This window comes from Bos taurus, chromosome Y, assembly GCF_002263795.3.
Source record: "Bos taurus isolate L1 Dominette 01449 registration number 42190680 breed Hereford chromosome Y, ARS-UCD2.0, whole genome shotgun sequence".
NCBI classification, from domain to species: domain Eukaryota; kingdom Metazoa; phylum Chordata; class Mammalia; order Artiodactyla; family Bovidae; genus Bos; species Bos taurus.
In genome coordinates, this window is record NC_082638.1 from 57,180,181 (window position 1) to 57,191,351 (window position 11,171).

The following is an 11,171-nucleotide window of genomic DNA, read 5'->3' on the forward strand; positions in this document are numbered from 1 at the left end:
AAAACTGCTGTTGAAGCTGAAATTCCAATACTTTGCCCAACTGATAAGAAGAGCTGACTCATGGGAAAAGACCCTGATGCTGGGAAAGATTGAGGGAAGGAGGACAAGGGGATGACAGAGGATGAAATGGTTGGATGGCATAGCAGACTCAATGGGCATGAGTTTGTGTAGACTCTGGGAGTTGGTGATGGACAGGGAGACCTGGACTCCTGTGGTCCATGTGGTCACAAAGAGTTGGATATGATTGCGAGAATGAACTGAACTGATCTGAGCCGATGTATGGATGTGAGAGTTCGACTATAAAGAAGCCTGAGTATCAAAACTGAGGTTTGAACCCTGTCCTGAAGGCAACTACTGAGAGTCCCTTGAACAGCAGGCGTTCAACCCAGTCAATCCTAAAAGAAACTAACTGTAAATGTTCATTGGAAGGTCTGATGCTGAAGCTCAAGCTCCAATATTTTGGCTAAAGGACTCATGAGAAAAGACTGCCACTCTAACTTGTCATGAAACATTATTGGCTCTAATGTGGGAAAGACTGAGTGAAGGAGAAGAAGGCAACAGAAGTTGAGTTGCTTGGACGTCCATCCTGGAATCTCTTGACTCAACAAAGGTGAGTCTGAGCAAAGTGTTGGAAACAGGGAAGGGTTGGGAAGGCTGCAGTGATGCTGTCCACGGTGTTACAGTGTTGGAACTGGCCAGTCAACTGAAAACCAGCAAAAACTCTGTCTCATATATGTCAATCAGGAGGAGATTTTTGTACCTGAAATATGGAATTTTCTATATCCCCTTAGGAAAATTAAATGCTTCTTTATGAATTATGGATATCTCTCCATTTCATTTATGAAAGTCTGGGTGGATATTTCACTTCTTAATCTATGAGAGATCAATTATTCAGGAAGCAAATTTTAATACAACGATGTTTACATGTAATACAGAGTATTGTACATTTCAAATGTGAAAATGAGGGTATACACATCCTTATGGGACATGCCATTAGAAAATCTGGGTGTCCATTTTCCTATATTAAAGATGAAATTCTCCGTATTTCCAGGACCAAAAACTGAGCACAGTTTTTGTTACATGAAATATGCAATTGTTTCTATTTCCCTTTTGAAAATATAGCTTTGAACTTTGCAGTATGATAGATGAAATCTGTGGAATTCATGCACTAAAAGGTGGGTCCTTGATAATTTAACATGAATTATGGAATGCACGTTATTTCATGTATAAAAATCAAGGCACATACTTTCTTGCATGAAATATGGTATTCTCAACTGAATGTTAAAGTTTAATACCAAACAAAATTCTGTAAAATAATTGTCCATCAGTTAAAAATATATACTAACAAAGTTGCTTAAAACATAGTATTCCTTATATTTTTTATTTCACCATCTAGATGTAGATGTTTCTAACTGAAATAGGAAATTCTCTATATCTCATGTATGTAAATCTGCAAGCAGGGTCTCCAATATGCGGTAGTGAATTCTCTATATTTGACGTAAGAAAAACTGCTGAGGAATCTTGGACATGGCAAAGTCGGATTTTTGTTCCTTTCACATGTGAAAACCAGGCCACAGTTTGTCTTATAAGATATGAACTGTACATATTTCAGATATGAAAATTTGAATGAAGCAATTTTACATGAAATACACATTTAGTCAAAGCCTTTGTTTATCCAGAAGTCATGTATGGAGGTGAGAGATGAACTATAAAGTAAGGTGAGCAGGAAAATTAATGCTTTTGAACTGTGGTGTTGGAGAAGGCTCTTGAGAGTCTCTTGGATGTCTAGGAGAAATCCAACCAGTCCATCCTAAAGGTCATCAATCCTGAATATTCTTTGCAAGGACTGGGGCTAATGGTGAAACTCCAATACTTTGGTCACATGATGTGAAGAACTGACACATTGGAAAGGATCATGATGCTGGGAAAGGTTCAAGGCAGGAGGAGGAGGGACAACACAGGATGAGAAGATTGGATGGAATCACTGAATCAATGGATATGAGACTGAGTAAACTTAGTGAGTTGGTGACCAACAGGGATTCCTGGCAAGCTCCAGTTTACGTGGAGCTTGTTCAAATCAACAAAGATTTGAACATGATTGAGCCACAAAACTGAACCAAACATGGCCCTGTCCATCAGAACAAGAATCAGATTCCCCCTCAGTTAGTCTTTCCTATAAGGAAGTTTCCACAAGCCTCTTATTCTTATTCATCAGAGGGTAAAGAGAATGAAAATCATAATCACAGAAAACTATCCAAACTGATCACATGGTCCATAGCCTTGTCTAACTCAATGAAACTATGAGTCGTGGGTGTAGGGCCACCCAAGATAGACGGGTCATGGTGAAGGTTTCTGACAAAATGAGGTCCTTGGAGAAGGAAATGGAAAACCTCTTCAGTATCCCTGCTTTGAGAAAGCTGTTAGCAGGATGCTATGGCAAAAAATACCATACAGAAAGAAGAACTCCCAAGGGTGGCAGGTGCCTGATATGCTACAGGAGATCAGTTTAGAAGAAACTACAGAAAGAAAATTCTTGTTCCATGAAGGCATGGAACCAGAGAAAAAACAGCACCCAGTTGTAGGTATGACTGGTGATGGAATGAAGTCCGATGCTATAAGGAGTAATGCTGCCATATAACCCAGCAATCCCACTGCTGTGCATACACACTGAGGAAACCAGAATTGAAAGAGCCACGTGTACCCCAATGTTCATCACATCACTGTTTCTAATAGCCAGGACATGGAAGCAACCTAGATGACCATCAGCAGATGAATGGGTAAGAAAGCTGTGGTACAAATACACAATGGAGTATTACTCAGCCATTAAAAAGAATTCATTTGAATCAGTTCTAATGAGGTGGATGGAACTGGAGCCTATTATACAGAGTGACATAAGCCAGACAGAAAAACTCCAATACAATATACTAATGCATATATATGGAACTTAGAAAGATGGTAATGATAACCCTGTATGTGAGAGAGCAAAAGAGACACAAATGTGTAGAACAGTTTTTTGGGCCCTGTGGGAGAGGGAGGGGGCGGATGATTTGGGAGAATGGCATTGAAACATATATAATATCATATAAGAAAAGAACTGCCAGTCAAGGTTCAATGCAGGATGCAGGATACATGAAGCTTGGGGCTGGAGTACTGGGATGACCCAGAGGGACGGTATGGGGAGGGAGGTGGGACGGAGATTCAGGATGGGGAACATGTGTACTCCCGTGGCGGATTCATGTTGATGTATGGCAAAACCAGTACAATATTGTCAAGTAATTAGCCTCTAATTAAAATAAATATATTTAAATTAAAAAAAAGAGTAATGTTGCATAGGAACCTGGAAGGTTATGTCCATGAATTACGGAGAATTGCAAGGGGTCAAACAGGGGGTGCCAAGAGTGAGCATCAACATTTTAGGAATCAGTGAATTAAAATGGACTGGAATGGGTGAATTTGACTCAAATGACCACTATGTCTACTACTGTGGGCATGAAGCTCTTAGAAAAAATGGAGTAGTGGCCATAGTCAACAAAGAGTCTGAAATGTAGTACTTGGAGGCAATCTCAAAAATGATAGAATGATCCCTGTTCATTTTCAAAACAAACAATATTACAGTCATCTAATTCTATGCCACTATAAGTAATAGTAATGTTGAAGGAAATGAAGTAATAGCTTTTTCTATGAAGACCTACAAGAACTTATAGAACATACATGCATAAAATATGTCCTTTTCATCACAGGGGAATGGAATTCAAAATAGGAAGTCAAGAGACACCAGGAGTAGCACGCAAATATGGCCCTGGAGGACAAAATGAAACCACTGAAAAGAAATAGAGTTTTGCCTAGGGAACACACGGCTCATACGAAGCACTCACTTCCAGGAACACCAGAGAAGACTCTACACAAGGACATTACCAGATGCTCATACTGAAATCAGATTGATTCTTTTATTTGTGGCCAAACATGGAGTAACTATATACACTCAGCAAAACAAGACTGGGATCTATTGTAGCTCAGATCATGACCTCCTTGTTGCCAATTTCAGGCTTAAATTGAAAAAAAGTGGGGAAACCACTAGAATTTTCAGGTGGAACCTAAATCATAACCCTTTTGATTACACAGTGAAAGTGACAAATAGATTCAAGAGATTAGATCTGATAGAAAGGGTTTCTGAGTAACTATGGACAGAGGTTTGTGAAAGTGTACAAAAGGCAGTGATCAAGACCATCCTCAAGAAAAAAAAAAAAAAAAACTGCAAAACGCCAAAATGGGTGTCTGAATATACCTTACAAGTTACTGAGAAAAGAAGAGAAGAGAAAGCAAAGGAGAAAGACAAAGATATATCCATGTGAATGCAGAATTACAAAGAAGAGGAAGGAGATATAAGAAAGCTGACTTTAGTGAAGAATGCAAAGAAACAGAGGAAAATAATGTAATGGCAAAGACAAGATATGTTCAAGAAAATTAGAGATACCACGGGAACATTCCATGCAAAGATGGTCGAAATAAAGAACAGAAGTGGTACTGACTTAACAGAAGCAGAATGTATCAAGAAGAGGTGTAAATAATACACAGAAGAACTATACAAAAAGGATCTTCAATATCCAGATATCCACGATGATCGCTCACCTAGAGCCAGGCATCTTGGAATGTGAAATCAAGCCATCCTTATGAATCATCACTATGGAGAAAACTAGTGGAGCTGATGGAATTCCAGTAGACCTATTTCACAGACTAACCGATGATTCTATGAAAGTGCTACATTCAATATGCCAGGACATTTGAAAAACTCACCAGTTGAAACAGGACTGGAAAATATCTGTTTTCAGTCCAATCCTAAAGAAAGGCATTACCAAAGAATGTCCACTATCACACATTTTCCCCCATGTCAAATGGGAGAGAAGTAATGCTCAAAATTCTCCAATCTGGGCTTCAGCAGTTCCTGAACAATGAGCTTCCACATGTTCTAGCTGAATTTAGAAAAGTGTGAGGAACAAAAGATCAAATTGCCAACAACCATGGGGTCATCAAAAAAGTAAGATATATAAAAAAAGACCTGTTTCATTCTTTATACAGAAACCTTTGACTGAGGGGATCAGAAAAAATTGTTAAATACATTCAAAGTGCTGGGAAAACTGACCACCTGACCTGCCTCCTGAGAAATCTGTATCCAGGTGAAGAAGCAACAGGCTATGGAGCAACAGGGTGCTTTCAAATAAGGAAAGGATTATACCAAGGCTGTATATTGTCACCCTGCTTATTTAATTTCAATGCAATGTGCAACATGAGAAATGCCAGGCTGTATGAAGCACAGGCTTTAAATAATACTGCTGGGAGAAATATCAATAAACTCAGAGAAGTAGACGACTTCAGCCTTATGGCAGAAAATGAAGAAGAACTAAAGAGCTTCTTGATGAAAATGAAAGAGAAGAGTGAAAAATCTGGCTTAAAATCTCAATATTCAAAGAACTAAGATCATGACTTCTGATACAATCACTGATTAGTAAAGGGATGGAGAAACAATGGAAAGAGCAAAAGACATTATTTTGGTGGGTCCAAAATTGCTTCAGATGTTGACTTCACCATGAAATTAAAACATCCTCCTTGGAAGAAAGCTATGACCAAACTAGACAGCATACTGAAAAGCAGAGACATTGCTTTGCCGACAAAGGCTCACATAGTCAAAGATATGGCTTTTCTAGCAGTCATGTATGGATGTGAGATTTGGAGTCTAAAGATAGCTGAAGGTGGAAGAATCGATGCTTTTAATCTGTGCTTTTGCTGGAGATTCTTAAGGGTCTCTTGGCCTTAAGGTGGCTAAAGGAAATCGTTTCTGATTATTCATTGGAAGGACTGATTTTGAAGGTGAAACTCCAATAATTTGGCCACCTGATTCAAATAAATGACGCATTTGAAAAGACCCTGATGCTTGGAAAGATTGAAGGCAGGAGAAGAAGAGGATGACAGAAGATGAGGTGGTTGGATGGAATCACCTACTCGATGGACACGAGTTTGGGTATGCTCAAGGAATTGTTGATGGACAGGGAAGCATGGCGTGCTGCAGTCCGTGGGGTCGCAGAGTTGGACAAGATCCAGAAACTGAACTGAACTAAACACAAATGTAGAATCACCTATATTTTTACATGCCAATATAACGATGCTGGATTTACCACCTGATATATTGCATTTCTTTTTCACTTCATGAAAATATGGAAGCTGTTCTTCTTACATGAAAGGTGGAATTCTCTCCACCTCATGCATGAAAATCTGGGCGGTGGTTCTCTACCATTCAATGTGGACATATGTATATTTCACATATGAAAACCATGGCACTGAAGATTTGAATCTTCGATCTGAAGATAAGAAGAACCCATATGAAATTTCAATTCTATTTCACAAATGAAAATCTGGACACCACTGTTTCTTCATAGAGAGTGTTTGCATTTCTCAAACATATATCAAAACAAAGAGTTTGTTTGATGAAATATGTAATGTTCTGTATCAGCTGTATCACAACTTAGGTGCAAATTTTCCATCTAGAATTTTGGACTTCTACGGGACAAAGTCAAGTGGAACTCAAAAGCCTCTTGATGAAAGTGAAAGAGGAGAGTGAAAATGTTGCCTTAAAGCTCAACATTCAGAAAACTAAAACCATAGCATCTGGCCCCATCAGTTCATGGGAAATAGATGGGGAAACAGTGGAAACAGTGTCAGACTTTATTTTGAGGGGCTCCAAAATCACTGTAGATGGTGATTTCAGCCATGAAATTAAAAGACGCTTACTCCTTGGAAGAAAAGTTATGACCAACCTAGATAGCATATTGAAAAGCAGAGACATTACTTTGTCAACAAAGTTCCATCTAGTCAAGGCTATGGTTTTTCCAGTAGTCATGTACGGATGTCAGAGTTGGACTGTGAAGAAAGCTGAGTCCTGAAGAATTGATGCTTTTGAACTGTGGTGTTGGAGAAGACTCTTGAGAGTGCCTTGGACTGCAAGGAGATCCAACCAGTCCATTCAAAAGGAGATCAGTCCTGTTTACTTTGGAAGGAACGATGCTAAAGCTGAAACCCCAGTGCTTTGCCTACCTCTTGTGAAGAGTTGGTTGACTCATTGGAAAAGACTCTTATGCTGGGAGGGATTGAGGGCTGGAGGATAAGGGGAAGACAGAGGATGAGATGGCTGGATGGCATCACCCACTCAATGGACTTGAGTTTGAGTAAACTCCAGGAGTTGGTGATGGACAGGGAGGCCTGGCGTGCTGCAATTCATGGGGTCACAAAGAGTCAGACACAACTGAGCGACTGAACTGAACTGAACTGATATAGTATTTGAGATCAGAATGGAGATTTTACCATAAAAACCTGGAAATCTTATATTTCATACAAAGAACGGGTTCTGCAGCTACAGAAACACCTATGTTACCTGTTTACCTGTTTCCTGTGTCTTGAATATTAATTTGTGTCTGTATATGTGAGATTGTTGACTCTTTTCTGTATATTTTTCTGCGTGGTTGTGTGTTCTTCCACAGTTGATGAAGAGATGAAGCTGACAGATCACAAGATGTGTAAGAAGAAGGATCTCTCTTCATTTCCAAGACAAACCATTCAACAGCACAGTAAACCAAGTCTGTGTCCTGACCAGTTATGCTGAAGTAGCTGAAGTGGAACATTTGTATGAAGACTTGAAAGACCATCTAGAACTAACATCCAAAAAAAGACATCATTTTCCCCATAGAGGAATGGAATGCAAATGTAGAAAATCAAGAGATACCTGGAATAACAGACAAATTTGGCATTGGAGTGCAAAAGGAATCCAGTCAAAGTCTAACAGAGTTCTGCCAAGAGACCACATAACATATAGCACGCACCCTGGTCCACCAACACAAGAGAAGACTCTACTCATGGATTCACCGTAAGTTCAGGACTGACATCACATTGCAGCCAAAATGGAGAAGCAATATGTAGTCAGCAAAGCAGGATGGTGACCTGACTATGGCTCAAATCATGAATCCCTTATTGCCAAATTCAGACTTAAAATTTTAAAGTAGAGAAAAACATTAGACTATTCAGGTATAACCTAAGTCAAATCCCTTAAGAGAGGCTTCCTCAGTGATCAATGCAAAGAAATAGAGAAAAATAATAGAATGGGTATGACTTGAAGTCTCTCTAAAAAATTAGAGATACCGAGGAAATATTGCATGCAAAGTTGGTCAAAATAAAAGAAACTTCACGGACCTAATGGAAGCAGAAGATACTAAGAAGAGGTGGCAAGAATACACAGATCAGATCAGTCGTGTCCCCATGAATCACAGCACCCCATGCATGCCAGGCCTCCCTGTCCGCACCAAATCCAGGAGTTCACTCAGACTCACATCCATCGAGTCAGTAACGCCATCCAGCCATCTCATCCTCTGTCGTCCCCTTCTTCTCCTGCCCCCAATCCCTCCCAGCATCAGAGTCTTTTCCAATGAGTCAACTCTTCACATGAGGTGCCCAGAGTACTGGAGTTTCAGCTTTAGCATCATTCCTTCCAAAGAAATCCCAGGGCTGATCTTCAGAATGGACTGCTTGGATCTCCTTGCAGTCCAAGGGACTCTCAAGAGTCTTCTCCAACACCACAGTTCAAAAGCATCAATTCTTCAGAGCTCACAGAAGAACTGCACAAAGAAAGTACTCATGAACCAGATAGCCAAAATGACCACGCACCTAGAGCCAGACATCTTAGAATGTGAAGTCAAGGAGTCCTTATGAAGCATCCTTATGAACAACGCTTGTGGAATTGATGGAATTCTACTTGAGTTATTTCATAGCTATGGGAATGCTTCATTCAATATGCCAGCAAATTTGGAAAACTCAACAGTGGACAAAGAACTGGGAAAGTTCATCCAATTCCATAGACAGGCAATTCCAAAAACTGTTCACACAACCATACAATTGTCCTCATCTAAAATGGAAGCAAAGTAATGTTCAAAATTCTCCAAGCCAGGCTTCAACAGTACATGAACCATGAAATCCCCGATGTTCAAGCTGGATTTAATAAAGGCAGAGGAACTAATAATCAAATATCCAACATGTGTGGGGTTATCAAAGTGACAAGAGAGCTCCAAAGGTGGGGAAAATCTATTTCTTCTTCATTGTTTTTACCAAAGCTTTTGACTGTGTGGATCAAAACAAACTGGAAAATTCTTAAAGTGATAGGAATACCGGATCACCTTACCTGCCTCCAGGAAATCTGTTTCAGCTCAAGAAGCAACAGTTAGAACTGAATGTAAAACAACTGAATGCTTCCCAAAAGGAAAAGGGTATGACAAGGCTGCATACTGTCACCCTGCTTATTTAAATTGTATGTAATGTTCACTTCAATAGTTCAGTGGTGTCCAACTCTTTGTGACCCCATGAACCACAGCATGCCAGGCCTCCTTGTCCGTGACCAGCTCCTTGAGTTTACCCACTCATGTCAATTGTGTTGGAGATGCTATCTAACCATCTCATCCTCTGCCATCCCTTTATCTTCCTGCCCTCAATATTTTGAAGTATCAGAAGCTTTTCCATGAGTCAATTGCTTGCATCAGGTGGCCAAAGTATTTCAGTTTCAGCTTCAACATCAATCCTTCCAGTGAAAGCCCAGGACTGATCTCTTCTAGGATGTACTCATTGGACCTCCTTGCAGTCCAAGGCACTTTCAAGACTCTCCTCTAACATCACATTTCAAAAGTATCAAGTCTTGGTTCTTAACTTTCTTTATAGTCCAAATAACACATCCATACATGACTACAGGAAAAACCATAGCCTTGACTAGACAGACCTTTGTTGGCAAACTAATGTTTCTGCTTTTTAATATGTTGTCTAGGTTGGTGATAACATTCCTTCCAAGGAGTAAGCATTTTTAATTTAATGGCTTCAATCATCATCTGAAGTGATTTGGAGACGCACCAACAAAAATAAATAAATAAATAAAAATTAAAATAATGTCAGGCACTCTTTCCACCATTTCCCATTCTATTTGGCATGAAGTGATGGGGCCAGAGTCCATGATCTTAGTTTTTTGTAAATGCTGGGGTTTAAGCCAAATTGTTCACTCTCCTCATTACTTTAATCAAGAAGCTCTTTAGTTTTTCGTCACTTTCTGCCCTATGTGTGGTGTTGTCTTCGTATCTGACATTATTGATATTCCTTCCAGCAATCTTGCTTCCAGCTTGTGTTTCTTTCAGCCTAGCTTTTCTCATGATGTACTCTACATTTAAGTTAAATAAGTAGGGTGACAATATACAGCCTTGGCATACTCCTTTTCCTATTTGGAACCAAAAGGCTGTTCCATCTCCAGCTCCAGCTCAGCTCATCTGTTTCAGAGACAGAATTTGTGTAGCATAGCCTTTTTATCACAAGATCCTCAAACAAAGCCTGAAAAGCATATTCTTCAATCATAGATCTCAAAACTGAGTCCCTAGTAAGTGTATAATCATACAAAGAAGATCTAACGGAGGTTTCTGAACCAGTTGATTCATCCTTAGGAGTCCCATCTTGAATTTCTGAAGAAATATGTGCCATCTCAAAGAAAGTCTTTCTTCAGATATTTTTCTCATTTGTCTGATTTTACACACTGCAACTTCAAATGCTGCTTGGCTGGCCTACAGACCTCTCTAGACCATCACAGAGGTCCTCAAAGTCACCTAGCAATTGAAGGGTAACTGTGACATCACAAAGTCACTGGTCTTCGAGCAATTGAAGGATAATGTTCAACCAGTGCTTACTTCAGCATCAACTTAAAATACACACTGCTTACAGAAATACTAACCAAAGCCATGAAGGCTGCAAAACCTCATTCCTAAAGAATTTTTACACAGAAAAATCATATCAATAAATCTACTTGAAATCTGAACTAAAAGCGATTTATCATCATTCTAGACACACATTCTTAATATTCATTACTGTTACCCATGCAAACTTGGGTCTACTCGCTACTGTGAAGTAAAATCAATCAACTGACTGAGTTACAGTGAAAGCATGTGTTTATTGTAGGACTGAGCAAGGTTTCCTAGCAGTCTTTGGTGCTTCAAAGACCCAAATTCACAAATACTTTCAGGGGAAGGATTTTAATGACTGATCACACACCTGTGATCAGTTTTGAGGCATTGTACTAATGGCCTGTTACTGAGGATGTTGGGAGTCAA